Raw genomic sequence first — 21,833 nt, 5'->3', positions numbered from 1 at the left:
CGACGACAATGATCACAAGCATTTAAGACTAACACTGACAACAAGCATTGGCGACTAGATGTAACATTGACGATTCTCTACAATAAATGAAATTAACAGTAATAAATGAATAATAAGATTATAGTACAACAGATATGCTTTTCAAAGTATAATATAATAGCATACACTCATTAGAATAAGATGTTTCATAAATAACATTTTGAAACATTTTCAATAAATATAGAAATATCTTAAACAATATTTATTACACAGCATTAATTAATTGTTAAAACATTATATAAATACCGAATATGGTGTTCCCCATTTAACGGACCTTGGTAACCAAATAATGTTTCTTTAAAAAAATCTATGACGGTAAAAAGTGAACGTGCGATGTCGCGGAAAATATTATACTTGACGACGTCATACAATGACGCGACTTTAAACAATTTAAGATTTAAAATTAAATCACATTATTGATTTTAACAATGAGTTTTGATAATATAAATGCCATTTAACAGAAAATTGACATAAATGTAAACATAATTAATTTTTACAAAATAGCCGACAACAACCGATTTAGTGTTAAAATTTCCGCGTACGTTTTAGTATATTTACCGTACCCAGGGTACCAGCCTTACTAACTGTATTATTATTATATCTCACCGACTACAAGGTACCTTTACCTTGTTGTGTTTATCAACCTGGAATTTATGTAAAATCCGGCTAATTAGTAACAGATGTGATACACTGAGATAAAGATATTGCCTTAGTCCTTATGTATTTGAGGCTGTTTCCATAAATAATTAAGAAGTAACTTTTAACAGCTTTAAAGATTTTTTTAAAAATAAATAACTCAGAAAAAAGTTTATCAATTACAGAATAATTATTGATTTTATATAAAATGGCTCCTTTGTAATGTTTAAATGCTACAATTTTCAATCGACCAGTAATGACCAGTATTGACCGGTTTTAACCAGGTATTGACCGCCGGCCCGGTCAATACTCAATTGACCGGTCAATATGCCAACCCTGCATTGAAGCCTAATATGCATTTATCTATTATTATTTGGGCACAAATAATTTTACTGTGTGAAGACCCTACATAAAAATGCTGATTTTTGTCTTACTTGGTACCTGGCGACACACATTTTCAAGTCTATTTCATTAAATTTGGCATAGATATTTATAAAATTGGCATCGTATGAACCAGTAGTCATAGTATAAGCAACATTGAAGCCTAATATGCATTCATCTATTATTAATTGGGCACAAATAATTTTACTGTGTGAAGACCCTACATAAAAATGCTGATTTTTTTCTTACTTGGTACCTGGCGACACACATTTTCAAGTCTTTTTCATTAAATTTGGCATAGATATTTTAAAAAATGGCATCGTATGAACAAGTAGTCATAGTATAAGCAACATTGAAGCCTAATATGCATTCATCTACATGTATTATTATTTGGGCACAAACAATTTTACCGTGTGAAGATCCTACATAAAAATGCTGATTTTTTTCTTATTTGGTACCTGGCGACACACATTTTCAAGTCTATTTCATTAAATTTGGCATAGATATTTATAAAACTGGCATCGTATGAACCAGTAGTCATAGTATAAGCAACATTGAAGCCTAATATACATTCATCTATTATTATTTGGGCACAAATAATTTTACCGTGTGATGACCCTACATAAAAATGCTGATTTTTTCTTACTTGGTACCTGGCGACACACATTTTCAAGTCTATTTCATTAAATTTGGCATAGATATTTGTAAAAATGGCATTGTATGAACCAGTAGTCATAGTATAAGCAACATTGAAGCCTAATATGCATTCATCTGTTAATATTTTTGGCACAAATAATTTTACCATGTGAAGACCCTACATATAAATGCTGATTTTTTTCTTACTTGGTACCTGGCGACACACATTTTTAATTCTATTTCATTAAATTTGGCATAGATATTTTTAAAAATGGCATTGTATGAACATATCGTCATAGTATAAGCAACATTGAAGCCTAATATGCATTCATCTATTATTATTTGGGAACAAATAATTTTACTGTGTGAAGACCCTACATAAAAATGCGTTTTTTTTTCTTACTTGGTACCTGGCGAATCACATTTTCAAGTCTATTTCATTAAATTTGGCATAGATATTTATAAAAATGGTATCGTATGAACCATAAGTCATAGTATAAGCAACATTGAAGCCTAATATGCATTTATCTATTCTTATTTGGGCACAAATAATTTTACTGTGTGAAGACCCTACATAAAAATGCTAATTTTTTTCTGACTTGGTACCTTGCGACACACATTTTCAATTCTATTTCATTAAATTTGGCATAGATATTTATGAAATTGGCATCGTATGAACCAGTAGTCATAGTATAAGCAACATTGAAGCCTAATATGCATTCATCTATTATTACTTGGGCACAAATAATTCTACTGTGTGAAGACCCTATATAAAAATGCTGATTTTTTTCTTATTTGGTACCTGGTGACACACATTTTCAAGTCTATTTCATTAGATTTGGCATAGATATTTATAAAAATGGTATCGTATGAACCATTAGTCATAGTATAAGCAACATTGAAGCCTAATATGCATTCATCTATTATTATTTGGGCACAAATAATTTTACTGTGTGAAGACCCTACATAAAAATGCTGATTTTTTTCTTACTTGGTACCTGGCGACACACATTTACAAGTCTATTTCATTAAATTTGGCATAGATATTTATAAAAATGGCATCGTATGAACCAGTAGTCATACTATAAGCAACATTGAAGCCTATAATATGCATTCATCTATTATTATTTTGGGCACAAATAATTTTACTGTGTGAAGACCCTACATAAAAATGCTGATTTTTTTCTTACTTCAATGGCGACACACATTTTCAAGTCTATTTCATTTAATTTGGCATAGATATTTATAAAATTGGCATCGTATGAACCAGTAGTCATAGTATAAGCAACATTGAAGCCTAATATGCATTCATCTATTATTACTTGGGCACAAATAATTTTACTGTGTGAAGACCCTACATAAAAATGCTGATTTTTTTCTAATTTGGTACCTGGCGACACACATTTTCAAGTCGATTTCATTAAATTTGGCATAGATATTTATAAAAATGGCATCGTATGAACCATTAGTCATAGTATAAGCAACATTGAAGCCTAATATGCATTCATCTACATGTATTATTATTTGGGCACAAACAATTTTACCGTGTGAAGATCCTACATAAAATTGCTGATTTTTTTCTTATTTGGTACCTGGCGACACACATTTTCAAGTCGATTTCATTAAATTTGGCATAGATATTTATAAAAATGGCATCGTATGAACCATTAGTCATAGTATAAGCAACATTGAAGCCTAATATGCATTCATCTATTATTATTTTGGGCACAAATAATTTTACCATGTGTGAAGACCCTACATAAAAATGCTGAATTTTTTCTTAATTGGTACCTGGCGACACACATTTTCAATTCTATTTCATTAAATTTGGCATATATATTAATAAAAATGGCATTGTATGAACATGTCTTCATAGTATAAGCAACATTGAAGCCTAATATGCATTCATCTATTATTATTTGGGAACAAATAATTTTACCGTGTGAAGACCCTACATAAAAATGCTGATTTTTTTCTTACTTGGTACCTGGCGACACACATTTTCAAGTCTATTTCATTAAATTTGGCATAGATATTTATAAAAATGGTATTGTATTAACCATTAGTCATAGTATAAGCAACATTGAAGCCTAATATGCATTAATCTATTATTATTTGGGCACAAATAATTTTACTGTGTGAAGACCCTACATAAAAATGCAGATTTTTTTATTACTTGGTACCTGGCGACACACATTTTCAAGTCTATTTCATTAAATTTGGCATAGATATTTATAAAATTGGCATCGTATGGACCAGTAGTCATAGAATAAGCAACATTGAAGCCTAATATGCATTCATCTATTATTATTTGGGCACAAATAATTTTACTGTGTGAAGACCGTACATAAAAATGCTGATTTTTTTCTTAATTGGTACCTGGCGACACACATTTTCAAGTCTATTTCATTAAATTTGGCATAGATATTTATAAAATTGGCATCGTATGAACCAGTAGTCATAGTATAAGCAACATTGAAGCCTAATATGCATTCATCTATTATTACATGGGCACAAATAATTTTACTGTGTGAAGACCCTACATAAAAATGCTGATTTTTTTCTTACTTGGTACCTGGCGACACACATTTTCAAGTATTTTTCATTAAATTTGGCATAGATATTTTTGAAAATGGCATCGTATGAACCAGTAGTCTTAGTATAAGCAACATTGAAGCCTAATACGCATTCATCTACATGTATTATTATTTGGGCACAAACAATTTTACCGTGTGAAGATCCTACATAAAAATGCTGATTTTTTTCTTATTTGGTACCTGGCGACACACATTTTCAAGTCTATTTCATTAAATTTGGCATAGATATTTATAAAAATGGCATCGTATGAACCAGAAGTCATAGTATAAGCAACATTGAAGCCTATAATATGCATTCATCTATTATTATTTTGGGCACAAATAATTTTACTGTGTGAAGACCCTACATAAAAATGCTGATTTTTTTCTTACTTCAATGGCGACACACATTTTCAAGTCTATTTCATTAAAATTGGCATAGTTATTTATAAAATTGGCATCGTATGAACTAGTAGTCATAGTATAAGCAACATTGAAGCCTAATATGCATTCATCTATTATTACTTGGGCACAAATAATTTTACTGTGTGAAGACCCTACATAAAAATGCTGATTTTTTTCTTACTTGGTACCTGGCGACACACATTTTCAAGTCTTTTTCATTAAATTTGGCATAGATATTTAAAAAAATGGCATCGTATGAACCAGTAGTCATAGTATAAGCAACATTGAAGCCTAATATGCATTCATCTACATGTATTATTATTTGGGCACAAACAATTTTACCGTGTGAAGATCCTACATAAAATTGCTGATTTTTTTCTTATTTGGTACCTGGCGACACACATTTTCAAGTCGATTTCATTAAATTTGGCATAGATATTTATAAAAATGGCATCGTATGAACCATTAGTCATAGTATAAGCAACATTGAAGCCTAATATGCATTCATCTATTATTATTTTGGGCACAAATAATTTTACCATGTGTGAAGACCCTACATAAAAATGCTGATGTTTTTCTTAATTGGTACCTGGCGACACACATTTTCAATTCTATTTCATTATATTTGGCATATATATTAATAAAAATGGCATTGTATGAACATGTCTTCATAGTATAAGCAACATTGAAGCCTAATATGCATTCATCTATTATTATTTGGGAACAAATAATTTTACCGTGTGAAGACCCTACATAAAAATGCTGATTTTTTTCTTACTTGGTACCTGGCGACACACATTTTCAAGTCTATTTCATTAAATTTGGCATAGATATTTATAAAAATGGTATTGTATTAACCATTAGTCATAGTATAAGCAACATTGAAGCCTAATATGCATTAATCTATTATTATTTGGGCACAAATAATTTTACTGTGTGAAGACCCTACATAAAAATGCAGATTTTTTTCTTACTTGGTACCTGGCAACACACATTTTCAAGTCTATTTCATTAAATTTGGCATAGATATTTATAAAATTGGCATTGTATGGACCAGTAGTCATAGAATAAGCAACATTGAAGCCTAATATGCATTCATCTATTATTATTTGGGCACAAATAATTTTACTGTGTGAAGACCGTACATAAACATGCTGATTTTTTTTCTTAATTGGTACCTGGCGACACACATTTTCAAGTCTATTTCATTAAATTTGGCATAGATATTTATAAAATTGGCATCGTATGAACCAGTAGTCATAGTATAAGCAACATTGAAGCCTAATATGCATTCATCTATTTTTATTTGGCCACAAATAATTTTACAGTGTGAAGACCCTACATAAAAATGCTGATTTCATCTATTATTATTTGGCCACAAATAATTTTACAGTGTGAAGACCCTACATAAAAATGCTGATTTTTTTTCTTACTTGGTATCTGGCGACACACATTTTCAAGTCTATTTCATTAAATTTGGCATATATATTAATAAAAATGGTATCGTATGAACTAGTCGTCATAGTATATTAGCAACATTGAAGCCTAATATACATTCATCTATTATTATTTGGGCACAAATAATTTTACCGTATGAAGACCCTACATAAAAATGCTGATTTTGTCTTACTTGGTACCTTGCGACACACAATGTCATATTCATCTACACAAATGTATCACATGTGTCAGAAAACACCCAGGACAAATATATGGACGGAATGATTTTTTCACTTATGTGGGTGTATGTTGGCTCCACTTCACACGATACAGTCATTGTAGTTTAATTGAAAAACGCATCTTACAATGTGAGATGAGTTCTGGGTTCAGGCCCCAGCAGTGGCCTATCATGTGTGATATACAGAGCCATTATGATTAAATATACACAGTTATCTTTTTAAACAATACAATTAAATATAAGGAATAATATTAAAGGGCATTGCTGCTTAGCCATTTTTGGGATTGTATTGTGATTTTTGGCCAAATTTGGCACTGAATAACAGGGTTTATATACATCCCAAGCATAAATGCTTCTAAATTTGTAAAAAAAAAAAACAAGTCGAAGTGTGCAGAATATTAAAAATGTGCAACTTTCTGATGTCTAAAGGTCATTAAATGCCACTTAAAGTTTACTTTTTTTTGTACAAAATGACCCATTTTGTGCTGTCCATTATTGGTTAATGTTTTACGCCGTCAGGTCCAAAAACGCTCATTCTGTAGCTTGTTTGGACTATAATCTATAATGTGGCCAAGTTTCAGCAGATTCGGCCCAGTGGTTCTGATTTTATACGCAGTGACTAGCTTTTATTAGTCCACTACCGGTTTCACCGGAGGGGACTTATGGTTTGTGCTCTGTGTGTCCGTCAGTCAGTCAGTTAGTCTGTCACACTTTTCTGAATCCTGCGATAACTTTAAAAGTTCTTAATATTTTTTCATGAAACTTGAAACATGGATAGATGGCAATAAGGGCATTATGCACGTAATTTCATTTTGTTCCTACGTCAAAAATTCTGGCTTCTATGGCAATAAATACAAAAATAAAATAAATTCTGACAATGGTGGAGCCGGTAGGGGACAAATTTGCTTGACAATAGTATTGTTGAGTATTACTCACTGACTTATGCATATGCGCTCGGCTGTTTTTCGGAGAATACCTGAGGTATTTTCATAGCCAGCTCATGGTGTCGTGTCGTGTCTTTTCGCCGTCCGGCGTCCGCCATGCTAAAACCTTAACATTGACCCATTGTACCCACAATTTTCGTACCCACATTTTTTTTCGTAACCAAAATGTTCGTACCCACATTTGCAATATGTTGGACAACTCGCCCCAATCGAAAGACATGAAGCAGCTTCCGTTACTGTTTGCGGTGATGGCCGGAAAAACCAGTGAAGACTACACACAGGTAATTGTTTTACCCTTACAGTTCGTACCCTTACGGATATTTACATATGCTTAAATATACAGTATTAACAAACATTCGCTCACAGCCTGTGAATGTTTTCACACTCATGCAAACTTGAAAGTATGGCGGCACGTGCAAAGCCTCGGTCTCCAGGTAATAAATATAATTATGGATGTGTATAAATAATTTTATGATTGTACTTACGAAAATTTAAATTTTCGCCGTTATATAAATCTAGGAAAAAAATAACACATACACATGCCGATGTTTCATATCACTTATTATATAGTATTTCATTGATTTTACAGAGCGCCTACAGTCAACGCGACACTGTATTCACCTTTGTCCGCAAGGTCATGTCTATACCGTTCCTGCCAGCGGAACATGTGGAACCAGCGATTATGAGGTAGATTATATATTTGACAAATACACAAAGAAATACAAAAAATAACTGGATGGCCACGTTTCACTTATTTAGAAATAATTCGAAAAACCGTTCAGACTATTACTTTACAAATTACTGGTCTCTTGTAATAGTACTGATTCATTTTTATTTGTTTCAGACTGAAAGAAAAAACAACAGACGAACGCCTGGCCGACCTGCTAGAGTATGTGGACAGGACATAGCTTAAATCTTTGGTGTGGGGACCTGAAAATTGGAGCGTGTTTGGTCGGAGTGTCCGAACAAATAATGACTGTGAAGGGTGGCACTTGAAACTAAATCAGCAAGCCAAGAAAGCCAATTTGCCTTTCTACCTACTACTGACCCTTCTTTGTGAAGAGGCTTCCCTTCTCCCAACACAGGTGAAGATGGTATCAGAAGGAAAGCTATCCAGGCGACAACGAAGGAAGAACACGTCTCTCCAGGGGAAAAATCTCCAAGCTGTGGGAAGCGTACGAGAGCGGAGAATTGTCAGTCAACGGCCTACTGAGGAAATGCAGTGGCATTTATGGACCAAATGCATGAACGTTGCTCATTTGATGTCTTTCTGATTGTTGGAAATGTTTCAACCCTTGTTTTTGAAAAGCTTGTTTGTGTGTGAAAGTTACTGTGTGTTTGTAATGTTTTACCATTATTATATTTTTTAAATGTTTGATAATATTCATCATTTACGGACCAAATGCCTGCCTGAAAGTTGCTAGATTGAATTGAAATAAATTATTGCTCATTTGTTGTTTTTTTTTCTTCTGATTGTTAGAAATGTTTCAACCATTGTGTTTAAAAGCTTGTTTCTGTGTGAAAGTTTGTGTTTAATTATTACGGATGTTTGAAATGTTTGATAATTTTCATCATGGCTCATTACAACCTGTGTTTGTAATGTTTTAAAAGTATTAAAGATGTTGGAAATGTTTGATAATATTTTGTGAAAGTTTGTGTTTATTATTACGGATGTTTGAAATGTTTGATATTATTCATCAAGGCTCATTACAAACTGTGTTTTAAAATTATTTTTAAAATGAGTTAATAAATGGAAATGTTTGATAATATTTTGAATTGTCTTTTCATTCATAAATCTGTGTTATTTATTTCATTTAATATGCTAAAATTGATGCTTTGTATGTTTTCAATAAAAACAAATGTTAGTATCGTGAGTCTGTAATTGTTATAAATTATGAATAAAATTATGAATATAACACATTTCTATTTTTATTTTTTTCCCCATGTATTATTCGTTTTGTGTATTCAGCATTCCTTTTAAAGTCAAAAATGTTATTTAATACATTTTTTTCACAAAGAGTATTATATATATGACAAAATATTTCGTTGCACGCTGTCATTTAATTTGGGGCGAGTTGTCTTTTATTTGGGGCGAGTTGTCTTTCGATTGGGGCGAGTTGTCCAATATATTTGGGGCGACTTGTCCAGATTTTCGGGGCGACTTGTCCTGGGGCGAGTTGGCTTTGGGGCGAGTTGTCTGGTAACCTTGTTTAGTACCCAAAATTTGTGTTCCCACATTTTCTTACCCAAATTTTCGAACCCACATTTTTTTAGTTCCCACTCATTCCATCCCGCGAAACCCTTAAGGTGTCGCAACTCAGTATGGAATGAGTGATGTATTGGACGTCATCATTGATGACGTTCATTCGAACGAATGATAAAGGGGGCTAAGTTTCGTTAAGTTGGTGCATATAGTCGCGATTTGAGCGCCATGAAAACTGGTCGGTTACTTTTGCTGAAATTTGACATGTATATGGAGAAGAATGCGATCTACCTGTTGGCGTAGGCGTTATACCTGGGAAAAATATAGTTTTTGATTAAATCACGAAAACGTTTCGCAAGTTTGACAAAACCGGAATTACAAAATGCGGTGTGGATATACCGAATTCCCTACCGAAATCCCCGAAATCAAACTTTGATAAAAACAATGTTTCATTAGTGATTTCCGTGTATTTCGCAACAGTCTATATTAAAATACGCAGTTTTTCGATAAATAATCAATATTAATGGGGATTTCGTGGGATCTCGTGGATTTCTGGGGATTTTGGTAATTACGGGAAATTCGGTATTTCTTCACACCCGTCAAAATGGTCGACTTCGTCAGAATGAACGCTTAGAAAGTATTTACAAAAAAACATCATCTCAAACAATGTAAAGTGAACGCTACTTATCTGTTTTGTAGATAAGTATACGATCCATTGGAAAACACTAACATTTGACATAAAAAAACGCCAGTGGATATGGAAATCTTCATCGTTCGAAATAGCAGACGGCGTCGACCAAAGGCGAAAAGAACGCGAGAAAGTATTAACAAAATAACATAATTAAAAATGATGTCAAGTGAACGCTAATTCGCTGTTTTGTAGATAAGTATACGATCTATTGAAAAACCATAACATTTGACATAAAACACCCGTGGATATGCAAATCTTCTGCGTACCAAATAGCAGACATCATGCGGCGTCTAATCTGAGTCTACGCTGTTTGCCAAGGCCGATAGTATAATGAATGGAAATGCACAAACTCAGTAACTGGCAAGCATATATGCATTAGTAGGTTGTTTCGTGATTATTTAGAAACGACTACATAATTCTTTTGGTTCAGCCAGTGCAACTTAACAGAAATAAGTATAAAAAGTTTCTACACCTGACAACAATGTGCCAACTTAATACAAGGTAAGTTGTTTACATTATTTAAAATATTGCAAGCTTACAGTACTCAACAATAAACAGCTGGTACAATGTAATATCATCGTTTTAATTTTAATAAGCCCTTGGTTAATTACCCTTTTTAATGTTATGGATCAATGCATCTCTAACACCTTCAATTGACTTGTCCATGAAAAATATACACCCTCAGTGCATGTTATCCCATACACCATCAATCACTTACTAAGGCTCGATTGGTCATTCTCGGCTCGGGTACTACTTACCGGTACATGTACCTTGGGTACTCTTAACTTTACTTACATGTTCCCCGGGTACGGTAAATAAACTTAAACATACCCGCAAATATTAGATTGTATCCGAGTTGTATATCCGCCAAAAATCTGATGTCGTTAAACATGCTACCGATAACGTAAAACAATTTTGTTTACCTTAAACAACCTTCTCTTTTAAAAAATCCGCATCAACATGCTTTTTAGTTTGAGTGTTGTCTGTTGAGAGGACGCCGTAGGAATAAGCAAGTAATCAAGAATATGTCTCTGTTTCTGCTTTTATTTCCTTCATGTATAATGACGATAAGGATTGACGACTAACATTGACGACAATGATCACAAGCATTTACGACTAACACTGACGACAAGCATTGGCGCCTAGATGTAACATTGACGATTCTCTACAATAAATGAAATTAACAATAAAAAATGAATAATAAGATTATAGTACAACAGATATGCTTTTCAAAGTATAATATAATAGCATACACTCATTAGAATAAGAGGTTTCATAAATAACAATTTGAAACATTTTCAATCAATATCGAAATATCTTATACAATATTTATTACACAGCATGAATTAATTGTTAAAACATAATATAAATACCGAATATGGTGTTCCCCATTTAACGGACCTTGCAAACCAAATAATGTTTCTTTAAAAAAATCTATGACGGTAAAAAGTGAGCGTGCGATGTCGCGGAAAATATTATACTTGACGACGTCATACAATGACGCGACTTTAAACAATTTAAGATTTAAAATTAAATCACATCATTGATTTTAACAATGAGTTTTGATAATATAAATGCCATTGAACAGAAAATTGACATAAATGTAAACATAATTAATTTTTACAAAATACCCGACAACAACCGATTTAGTGTTAAAATTTCTGGGTACGTTTTAGTATATTTACCGTACCCAGGGTACGAGCCTTACTAACTGTATTATTATTATATCTCACCGACTACAAGGTACATTTACCTTGTTGTGTTTATCAACCTGGAATTTATGTAAACACCGGCTTTCTTAACTTTTATTTTTCATTCATTTGATTACGCAATTGTTGACGTACCTCGTGGAAAATTATTTGAATCTTTGGATTTTAATGGCGACAAGCTGGAAGTGTCAATTTATTTTAAAAACGAATCTAAGATTTTAAGTATTGTGTGTTTGTCATGCATAATTCAGTGTTTTCCAGAAAATTGAGTACCAGTTATATGGCCGGCAACTATGCAGTAAAACAAAAGCATTTATGACATTTACTTGATATATTTGGGAAAAGAAGCCGTCATGTAAATGTAAGAGTAAATGTAACCGGCAGAATCGCTGGCTGACGGTATTTAAAGAGAACACTGATAATAGTAAACTAAATCTCTACGACACGATTACAGCGTTGTAAAATTGTGTTTTGGGTGATAATGGTTAGTAATTCATACAAATGTTATTAAAAAATATTGTGCTTTAAAATTAATTTTGAGAATGGGATGGAAGATCAGAAAATGAAGAGCATACAGGGATGGAAATATGTGGTTTCCCGTGAGCCCGGGACAAGTAGATTTTGGCCTGGGCAACTCAATTTCAAAAGTTGGTAAACTTCTTTTTTTTAAATCTTAAAACAATTCAGTGCAATAAAAATTGAAAAACAATTGATCACCATGGATCAATACTAGTTAAATAACATTCATTATTTAGGAATAGGACATGACTCAATTCAGGCTCATAATAATACATCATGCATTGAACATGTGTATTGTCAGCAAATGTATATAATTATCTATTATTTTATTAAAAAAATGTATAATAATATTCACATGTTCATATTTCTGGGCTCGTTATTCTTTATCTGGGCAACCAAAATACTAAAGATGGTTGCCCACAATAGCAAAAAGTTAGTTTCAATCCCTGGCATATCATTGTAACTTTATTAACCAGGTTTTCCGAAGGAAAAAACTGGTTATTAGATTGGCGAATGCGGGCGGGCTGGCTGGCTGGCTGGCGGGCTGGCGGAATAAGCTTGTCCGGGCCATAACTATGTCGTTCATTGTCAGATTTTCAAATCATTTGGCACATTTGTTCACCATCATTGGACGGTGTGTCGCGCGAAAAAATTACGTCGATATCTCCAAGGTCAAGGTCACACTTTGAGTTCAAAGGTCAAAAATGGCCATAAATGAGCTTGTCCTGGCCATAACTATGTCATTCATTGTGAGATTTTTAAATCATTTGGCACATTTGTTCACCATCATGGGACGGTGTGTCCCACGAAAGAATCACGTCAATATCTCCAATGTCAAGGTCGCCACGACTAAAAATAGATTTAAAAAAAAAAAAAATTACAAAGGGGGTTAATTTTTTTTGGTCATTTCAAAAGTTCAGTTTGAGTTTTCTCCCTTTATCAGATTTTTTTTCACAATGAAAACCTGGTTTTGTGACAATTTTGTCCCTTGTTGTTTAACTGTATTGCATTAAAATTGTGATTGAGGTAAGCTTGTTGTTTATAGTATATTTACTTTTTAGCTCGACTATTATATATGAAATATATATAGTGGACCTATCCTACTCACCCCGGCGTAGGTGCGCGCATTGGAAAGTTTAAGTACTACCTCGAATATATTTCCTATGTCCATTGACATATTGCTTTCATACATGTATTTTGCTTCTTAACCAACATGACCCCAATGTATAAACAAAAGCAGATAACTGTATCAAGCATTTTGTAACAATAATGGCCTTTTTTTCACTAAGAATAAGCATATAATTGATAAATCTATTTTAAAGTTTGCGTACCACCTTTTAATTGCCACAACTTTTTTATTATGCTCTCCCCAAATTTTTTAAGGGGGGAGCATATAGTCGCCCCTTCGTCTGTCCGTCCGTGCACAATTTTTGTCCGGGCTATTTCTCAGCAACTAATGACTGGAATTCAATTAAACTTAATGGGAAGCTTCACTACCAAGAGGAGACATGCTTATTATCAGCCGGTTCTGGTCAGATGATTTTTCACAGAGTTACAATGTATGGCCCTATGAAATTTTCCATTAACTGTACATATAACGCGATCTACCTGTTGGCGTATTCGTTATTACTGTGAAAAATCTAGTTTTTGATTAAATCACGAAAAAGTGGTGTTTTTTATTGCGCAATCGCTATAAACACGTGGCTTGGCCGGAAGTACATGTAGCCTTAATAGCAACCCCAAGACAATTCACCCCCAGGAGACAATTCACGGGCTAGACAATTCAAATTAGATTTTTCATACCCCAATTTTTCGATTTTCGTAATCATTTTTGTCGTACCCAAATGTTTTTGTACCCAAATTTGTTCGTACCTAAAAAAAAATTCGTACCCATTATTTTCGTACCCAAATGTTTTTCGTACCCAAATTTTTCGTACCCAATTTTTTGGTACCCAATTTTTTTCGTACCCCTTTTTTTTCGTGCCCAATTTTTTTCGTACCCATTTTTTTCGTACCTAAATTTTTGTTCGTACCAAATTTTTTTTCGTAACAATTTTTTTTTTCGTACCCATTTTTTTCGTACCCAAATGTTTTTGTTCCCAATTGTTTTCGTACCCAATTTTTTTTTTTGTACCCATTTTTTTCGTACCCAAATGTTTTTCGTACCCAAATTTGTTCGTACCCATTTATTTTTTCGTACCAATCTTTTTCGTACCCAAATTTGTTCGTACCCAATTTTTTTTTCATACCCATTTTTTTCGTACCCAAATAAAAAAATTCGTACCCATTTTTTTAGTACCCAAATTTGTTTCGTACCCAGATTTTTTCGTACCCAAATTTTTATTTGTACCCATTTTTTTCGTACCCAAATAGTTTTCGTACCCTAATTTTTTTTGTTTCCTTTATTTTTTCGTACTCTAATTTGTTTTCGTAACCAAATTAGTTTTTTTTCCTGCCCATATTATGTTCGTAACCATTATTTCTTCGTACACAAATTTGTTCGTACCCATTTGTTCGTACTCAAATTTTTTTCGTACACAAATTTGTTCGTACCTAATTTTTTATTTGTACCCATTTTTTTCGTACCCAAATAGTTTTTCGTACCTTTATTTTGTTCGTACCCTTTTTTTTTCGTACTCAAATTTGTTTTCTTACCCAAATGTTTTTTTTTTCGTACCCACTGCCCACATATTTTTTCGTACCAATTTTTTATTTTGAAATAATCGATTTTCAATTTGATTTGAACTCTCCACTCATTCCATCCCGCGAAACCCTTAAGGTGTCGCAACTCTAGTAGTAAATGACTACTTTAAATATTTTTAGCACTGTTTGTTTTTCAGAGAATTGTGAATATGCCGTTTTATGTTCTTCCCATTGAACTAATGCAATATGTGCTTTGGAACTGGAATCATATAGTGTTGGAAAGCTGATGTTTCACGTCCAGAGGGTCCTTGCTTCCGGAAAGCTGAAAATTTTATATGATCTCCCCACTCATTCCATCCCGCGAAACCCTTAAGGTGTCGCAAGTCTAGTATGGAATGAGTGATGTATTGGACGTCATCATTGATGACGTTCATTCGAACGAATGATAAAGGGGGCTAAGTTTCGTTAAGTTGAGGCATATAGTCGCGATTTGAGGCGCTTGAAAACTGGTCGGTAAATTTTGCTGAAATTTGACATGTATATGGAGAAGAATGCGATCTACCTGTTGGCGTAGGCGTTATACCTGGGAAAAATATAGTTTTTGATTAAATCACGAAAACGTTTCGCAAGTTTGACAAAACCGGAATTACAAAATGCGGTGTGGATATACCGAATTCCCTACCGAAATCCCCGAAATCAAACTTTGATAAAAACAATGTTTCATTAGTGATTTCCGTGTATTTCGCAACAGTCTATATTAAAATACGCAGTTTTTCGATAAATAATCAATATTAATGGGGATTTCGTGGGATCTCGTGGATTTCTGGGGATTTTGGTAATTACGGGAAATTCGGTATTTCTTCACACCCGTCAAAATGGTCGACTTCGTCAGAATGAACGCTTAGAAAGTATTTACAAAAAAACATCATCTCAAACAATGTAAAGTGAACGCTACTTATCTGTTTTGTAGATAAGTATACGATCCATTGGAAAACACTAACATTTGACATAAAAAAACGCCAGTGGATATGGAAATCTTCATCGTTCGAAATAGCAGACGGCGTCGACCAAAGGCGAAAAGAACGCGAGAAAGTATTAACAAAATAACATAATTAAAAATGATGTCAAGTGAACGCTATTTCGCTGTTTTGTAGATAAGTATACGATCTATTGAAAAACCATAACATTTGACATAAAACACCCGTGGATATGCAAATCTTCTGCGTACCAAATAGCAGACATCATGCGGCGTCTAATCTGAGTCTACGCTGTTTGCCAAGGCCGATAGTATAATGAATGGAAATGCACAAACTCAGCAACTGGCAAGCATATATGCATTAGTAGGTTGTTTCGTGATTATTTAGAAACGACTACATAATTCTTTTGGTTCAGCCAGTGCAACTTAACAGAAATAAGTATAAAAAGTTTCTACACCTGACAACAATGTGCCAACTTAATACAAGGTAAGTTGTTTACATTATTTAAAATATTGCAAGCTTACAGTACTCAACAATAAACAGCTGGTACAATGTAATATCATCGTTTTAATTTTAATAAGCCCTTGGTTAATTACCCTTTTTAATGTTATGGATCAATGCATCTCTAACACCTTCAATTGACTTGTCCATGAAAAATATACACCCTCAGTGCATGTTATCCCATACACCATCAATCACTTACTAAGGCTTGATTGGTCATTCTCGGCTCGGGTACTACTTACCGGTACATGTACCATGGGTACTCTTAACTTTACTTACATGTTCCCCGGGTACGGTAAATAAACTTAAACATACCCGCAAATATTAGATTGTATCCGAGTTGTATATCCGCCAAAAATCTGATGTCGTTAAACATGCTACCGATAACGTAAAACAATTTTGTTTACCTTAAACAAGCTTCTCTTTTAAAATATCTGCATCAACATGCTTTTTAGTTTGAGTTTTGAGAGGACGCCGTAGGAATAAGCAAGTAATCAAGAATATGTCTCTGTTTCTGCTTTTATTTCCTTCATGTATAATGACGATAAGGATTGACGACTAACATTGACGACAATGATCACAAGCATTTACGACTAACACTGACGACAAGCATTGGCGCCTAGATGTAACATTGACGATTCTCTACAATAAATGAAATTAACAATAAAAAATGAATAATAAGATTATAGTACAACAGATATGCTTTTCAAAGTATAATATAATAGCATACACTCATTAGAATAAGAGGTTTCATAAATAACAATTTGAAACATTTTCAATCAATATCGAAATATCTTATACAATATTTATTACACAGCATGAATTAATTGTTTAAACATAATATAAATACCGAATATGGTGTTCCCCATTTAACGGACCTTGCAAACCAAATAATGTTTCTTTAAAAAAATCTATGACGGTAAAAAGTGAGCGTGCGATGTCGAGGAAAATATTATACTTGACGACGTCATACAATGACGCGACTTTAAACAATTTAAGATTTAAAATTAAATCACATCATTGATTTTAACAATGAGTTTTGATAATATAAATGCCATTGAACAGAAAATTGACATAAATGTAAACATAATTAATTTTTACAAAATACCCGACAACAACCGATTTAGTGTTAAAATTTCTGGGTACGTTTTATTATATTTACCGTACCCAGGGTACGAGCCTTACTAACTGTATTATTATTATATCTCATCGACTACAAGGTACATTTACATTGTTGTGTTTATCAACCTGGAATTTATGTAAACACCGGCTTTCTTTACTTTTATTTTTCATTCATTTGATTACGCAATTGTTGACGTACCTCGTGGAAAATTATTTGAATCTTTGGATTTTAATGGCGACAAGCTGGAAGTGTCAATTTATTTTAAAAACGAATCTAAGATTTTAAGTATTGTGTGTTTGTCATGCATAATTCAGTGTTTTCCAGAAAATTGAGTACCAGTTATATGGCCGGCAACTATGCAGTAAAACAAAAGCATTTATGACATTTACTTGATATATTTGGGAAAAGAAGCCGTCATGTAAATGTAAGAGTAAATGTAACCGGCAGAATCGCTGGCTGACGGTATTTAAAGAGAACACTGATAATAGTAAACTAAATCTCTACGACACGATTACAGCGTTGTAAAATTGTGTTTTGGGTGATAATGGTTAGTAATTCATACAAATGTTATTAAAAAATATTGTGCTTTAAAATTAATTTTGAGAATGGGATGGAAGATCAGAAAATGAAGAGCATACAGGGATGGAAATATGTGGTTTCCCGTGAGCCTGGGGCAAGTAGATTTTGGCCTGGGCAACTCAATTTCAAAAGTTGGTAAACTTCTTTTTTTTAAATCTTAAAACAATTCAGTGCAATAAAAATTGAAAAACAATTGATCACCATGGATCAATCTAGTTAAATAACATTCATTATTTAGGAATAGGACATGACTCAATTCAGGCTCATAATAATACATCATGCATTGAACATGTGTATTGTCAGCAAATGTATATAATTATCTATTACTTTATTAAAAAAATGTATAATAATATTCACATGTTCATATTTCTGGGCTCGTTATTCTTTATCTGGGCAACCAAAATACTAAAGATGGTTGCCCACAATAGCAAAAAGTTAGTTTCAATCCCTGGCATATCATTGTAACTTTATTAACCAGGTTTTCCGAAGGAAAAAACTGGTTATTAGATTGGCGAATGCGGGCGGGCTGGCTGGCTGGCTGGCGGGCTGGCGGAATAAGCTTGTCCGGGCCATAACTATGTGTGTCGCGCGAAATAATTACGTCGATATCTCCAAGGTCAAGGTCACACTTTGAGTTCAAAGGTCAAAAATGGCCATAAATGAGCTTGTCCTGGCCATAACTATGTCATTCATTGTGAGATTTTAAAATCATTTGGCACATTTGTTCACCATCATGGGACGGTGTGTCCCACGAAAGAATCACGTCAATATCTCCAATGTCAAGGTCGCCACGACTACAAATAGATTTAAAAAAAAAAAAAAACTTACAAAGGGGGTTAATTTTTTTTGGTCATTTCAAAAGTTCAGTTTGAGTTTTCTCCCTTTATCAGATTTTTTTTCACAATGAAAACCTGGTTTTGTGACAATTTTGTCCCTTGTTGTTTAACTGTATTGCATTAAAATTGTGATTGAGGTAAGCTTGTTGTTTATAGTATATTTACTTATTAGCTCGACTATTATATATGAAATATATATAGTGGACCTATCCTACTCACCCCGGCGTAGGTGCGCGCATTGGAATGTTTGCGTACTACCTCGAATATATTTCCTATGTCCATTGACATATTGCTTTCATACATGTATTTTGCTTCTTAACCAACATGACCCCAATGTATAAACAAAAGCAGATAACTGTATCAAGCATTTTGTAACAATAATGGCCTTTTTTTCACTAAGAATAAGCATATAATTGATAAATCTATTTTAAAGTTTGCGTACCACTTTTAAATTGCCACAACTTTTTTATTATGCTCTCCCCAAATTTTTTAAGGGGGGAGCATATAGTCGCCGCTTCGTCTGTCCGTCCGTGCACAATTTTTGTCCGGGCTATTTCTCAGCAACTAATGACTGGAATTCAATTAAACTTAATGGGAAGCTTCACTACCAAGAGGAGACATGCTTATTATCAGCCGGTTCTAGTCAGATGATTTTTCACAGAGTTACAATGTATGGCCCTATGAAATTTTCCATTAACTGTACATATAACGCGATCTACCTGTTGGCGTATTCGTTATTACTGTGAAAAATCTAGTTTTTGATTAAATCACGAAAAAGTGGTGTTTTTTATTGCGCAATCGCTATAAACACGTGGCTTGGCCGGAAGTACATGTAGCCTTAATAGCAACCCCAAGACAATTCACCCCCAGGAGACAATTCACGGGCTAGACAATTCAAATTAGATTTTTCATACCCCAATTTTTCGATTTTCGTAATCATTTTTTTCGTACCCCTTTTTTTTCGTGCCCAATTTTTTTCGTACCCATTTTTTTCGTACCTAAATTTTTGTTCGTACCAAATTTTTTTTCGTAACAATTTTTTTTATCGTACCCATTTTTTCGTACCCAAATGTTTTTTGTTCCCAATTGTTTTCGTACCCAATTTTTTTTTTTGTACCCATTTTTTTCGTACCCAAATGTTTTTCGTACCCAAATTTGTTCGTACCCATTTATTTTTTCGTACCAATCTTTTTCGTACCCAAATTTGTTCGTACTCAATTTTTTTTTTCATACCCATTTTTTTCGTACCCAAATAAAAAAATTCGTACCCATTTTTTTAGTACCCAAATTTGTTTCGTACCCAGATTTTTTCGTACCCAAATTTTTATTTGTACCCATTTTTTTCGTACCCAAATAGTTTTCGTACCCTAATTTTTTTGTTTCCTTTATTTTTTCGTACTCTAATTTGTTTTCGTAACCAAATGAGTTTTTTTCCTGCCCATATTATGTTCGTAACCATTATTTCTTCGTACACAAATTTGTTCGTACCCAAATTTTTTCGTACCCATTTGTTCGTACTCAAATTTTGTTCGTACACAAATTTGTTCGTACCTAATTTTTTATTTGTACCCATTTTTTTCGTACCCAAATAGTTTTTCGTACCTTTATTTTGTTCGTACCCTTTTTTTTTCGTACTCAAATTTGTTTTCTTACCCAAATTTTTTTTTTTCGTACCCACTGCCCACATATTTTTTCGTACCAATTTTTTATTTTGAAATAATCGATTTTCAATTTGATTTGAACTCTCCACTCATTCCATCCCGCGAAACCCTTAAGGTGTCGCAACTCTAGTATGGAATGAGTGATGTATTGGACGTCATCATGGATGACGTTCATTCGAACGAATGATAAAGGGGGCTAAGTTTCATTAAGTTGGTGCATATAGTCGCGATTTGGGAGTCTTGAAAACTGGCCCAGCACGTTTGCTGAAATTTGACATGTATATGGACAAGAATGCGATCTACCTGTTGGCGTAGGCGTTATACCTGGGAAAAATCAAGTTTTTTGATTAAATCACGAAAAAGTTTCGCAAGTTTGACAAAACCGGAATTACAAAATGCGGTATGTGGATATACCGAAGTCCTACCGAAATCCCCGAAATCAAACTTTGATAAAACAATGTTTCATTAGTGATTTCAGTGTATTTCGCAACGATCTATATTAAAATACGCAGTTTTTCAATACACAATCAATATTAATGGGGATTTCGTGGGATCTCGTGGATTTCTGAGGATTTTGGTAATTACGGGAAATTCGGTATTTCTTCACACCCGTCAAAATGGTCGACTTCGTCAGAATGAACGCTTAGAAAGTATTTACAAAAAAACATCATCTCAAACGATGTAAAGTGAACGCTACTTATCTGTTTTGTAGATAAGTATACGATCCATTGGAAAACACTAACATTTGACATAAAAAAACGCCAGTGGATATGGAAATCTTCATCGTTTGAAATAGCAGACGGCGTCGACCAAAGGCGAAAAGAACGCGAGAAAGTATTAACAAAATAACATTATTAAAAATGATGTCAAGTGAACGCTAATGCGCTGTTTTGTAGATAAGTATACGATCTATTGAAAACCATAACATTTGACATAAAACACCCGTGGATATGCAAATCTTCTGCGTACCAAATAGCAGACATCATGCGGCGTCTAATCTGAGTCTACGCTGTTTGCCAAGGCCGATAGTATAATGAATGGAAATGCACAAACTCAGCAACTGGCAAGCATATATGCATTAGTAGATTGTTTCGTGATT

At 33.5% G+C, this 21,833-nt stretch overlaps 2 long non-coding RNA genes across 2 annotated transcripts; one reads left to right on the top strand and one right to left on the bottom strand.

Moving 5' to 3' along the window:
* Window positions 1-7,699: 7,699 nt before the first annotated feature.
* LOC127838450 (uncharacterized) lies at window positions 7,700-8,908 on the top strand. Its single transcript, XR_008029815.1, has 3 exons — window positions 7,700-7,726; window positions 7,882-7,979; window positions 8,137-8,908. It is a non-coding gene; the product is annotated as an uncharacterized LOC127838450 (long non-coding RNA).
* A 2,308-nt stretch (window positions 8,909-11,216) lies between these two features.
* Window positions 11,217-18,398, bottom strand: LOC127838449 (uncharacterized). Its single transcript, XR_008029814.1, has 2 exons — window positions 17,784-18,398; window positions 11,217-11,957 (listed from the first exon to the last, which is right to left on the bottom strand). It is a non-coding gene; the product is annotated as an uncharacterized LOC127838449 (long non-coding RNA).
* Between the last annotated feature and the right edge of the window lie 3,435 nt (window positions 18,399-21,833).

This window comes from Dreissena polymorpha, chromosome 7 (assembly GCF_020536995.1).
Source record: "Dreissena polymorpha isolate Duluth1 chromosome 7, UMN_Dpol_1.0, whole genome shotgun sequence".
Classification (NCBI taxonomy): domain Eukaryota; kingdom Metazoa; phylum Mollusca; class Bivalvia; order Myida; family Dreissenidae; genus Dreissena; species Dreissena polymorpha.
The sequence above is the reverse complement of the archived record's forward strand: the minus strand, read 5'-3'. Positions and strand labels throughout refer to the sequence as shown.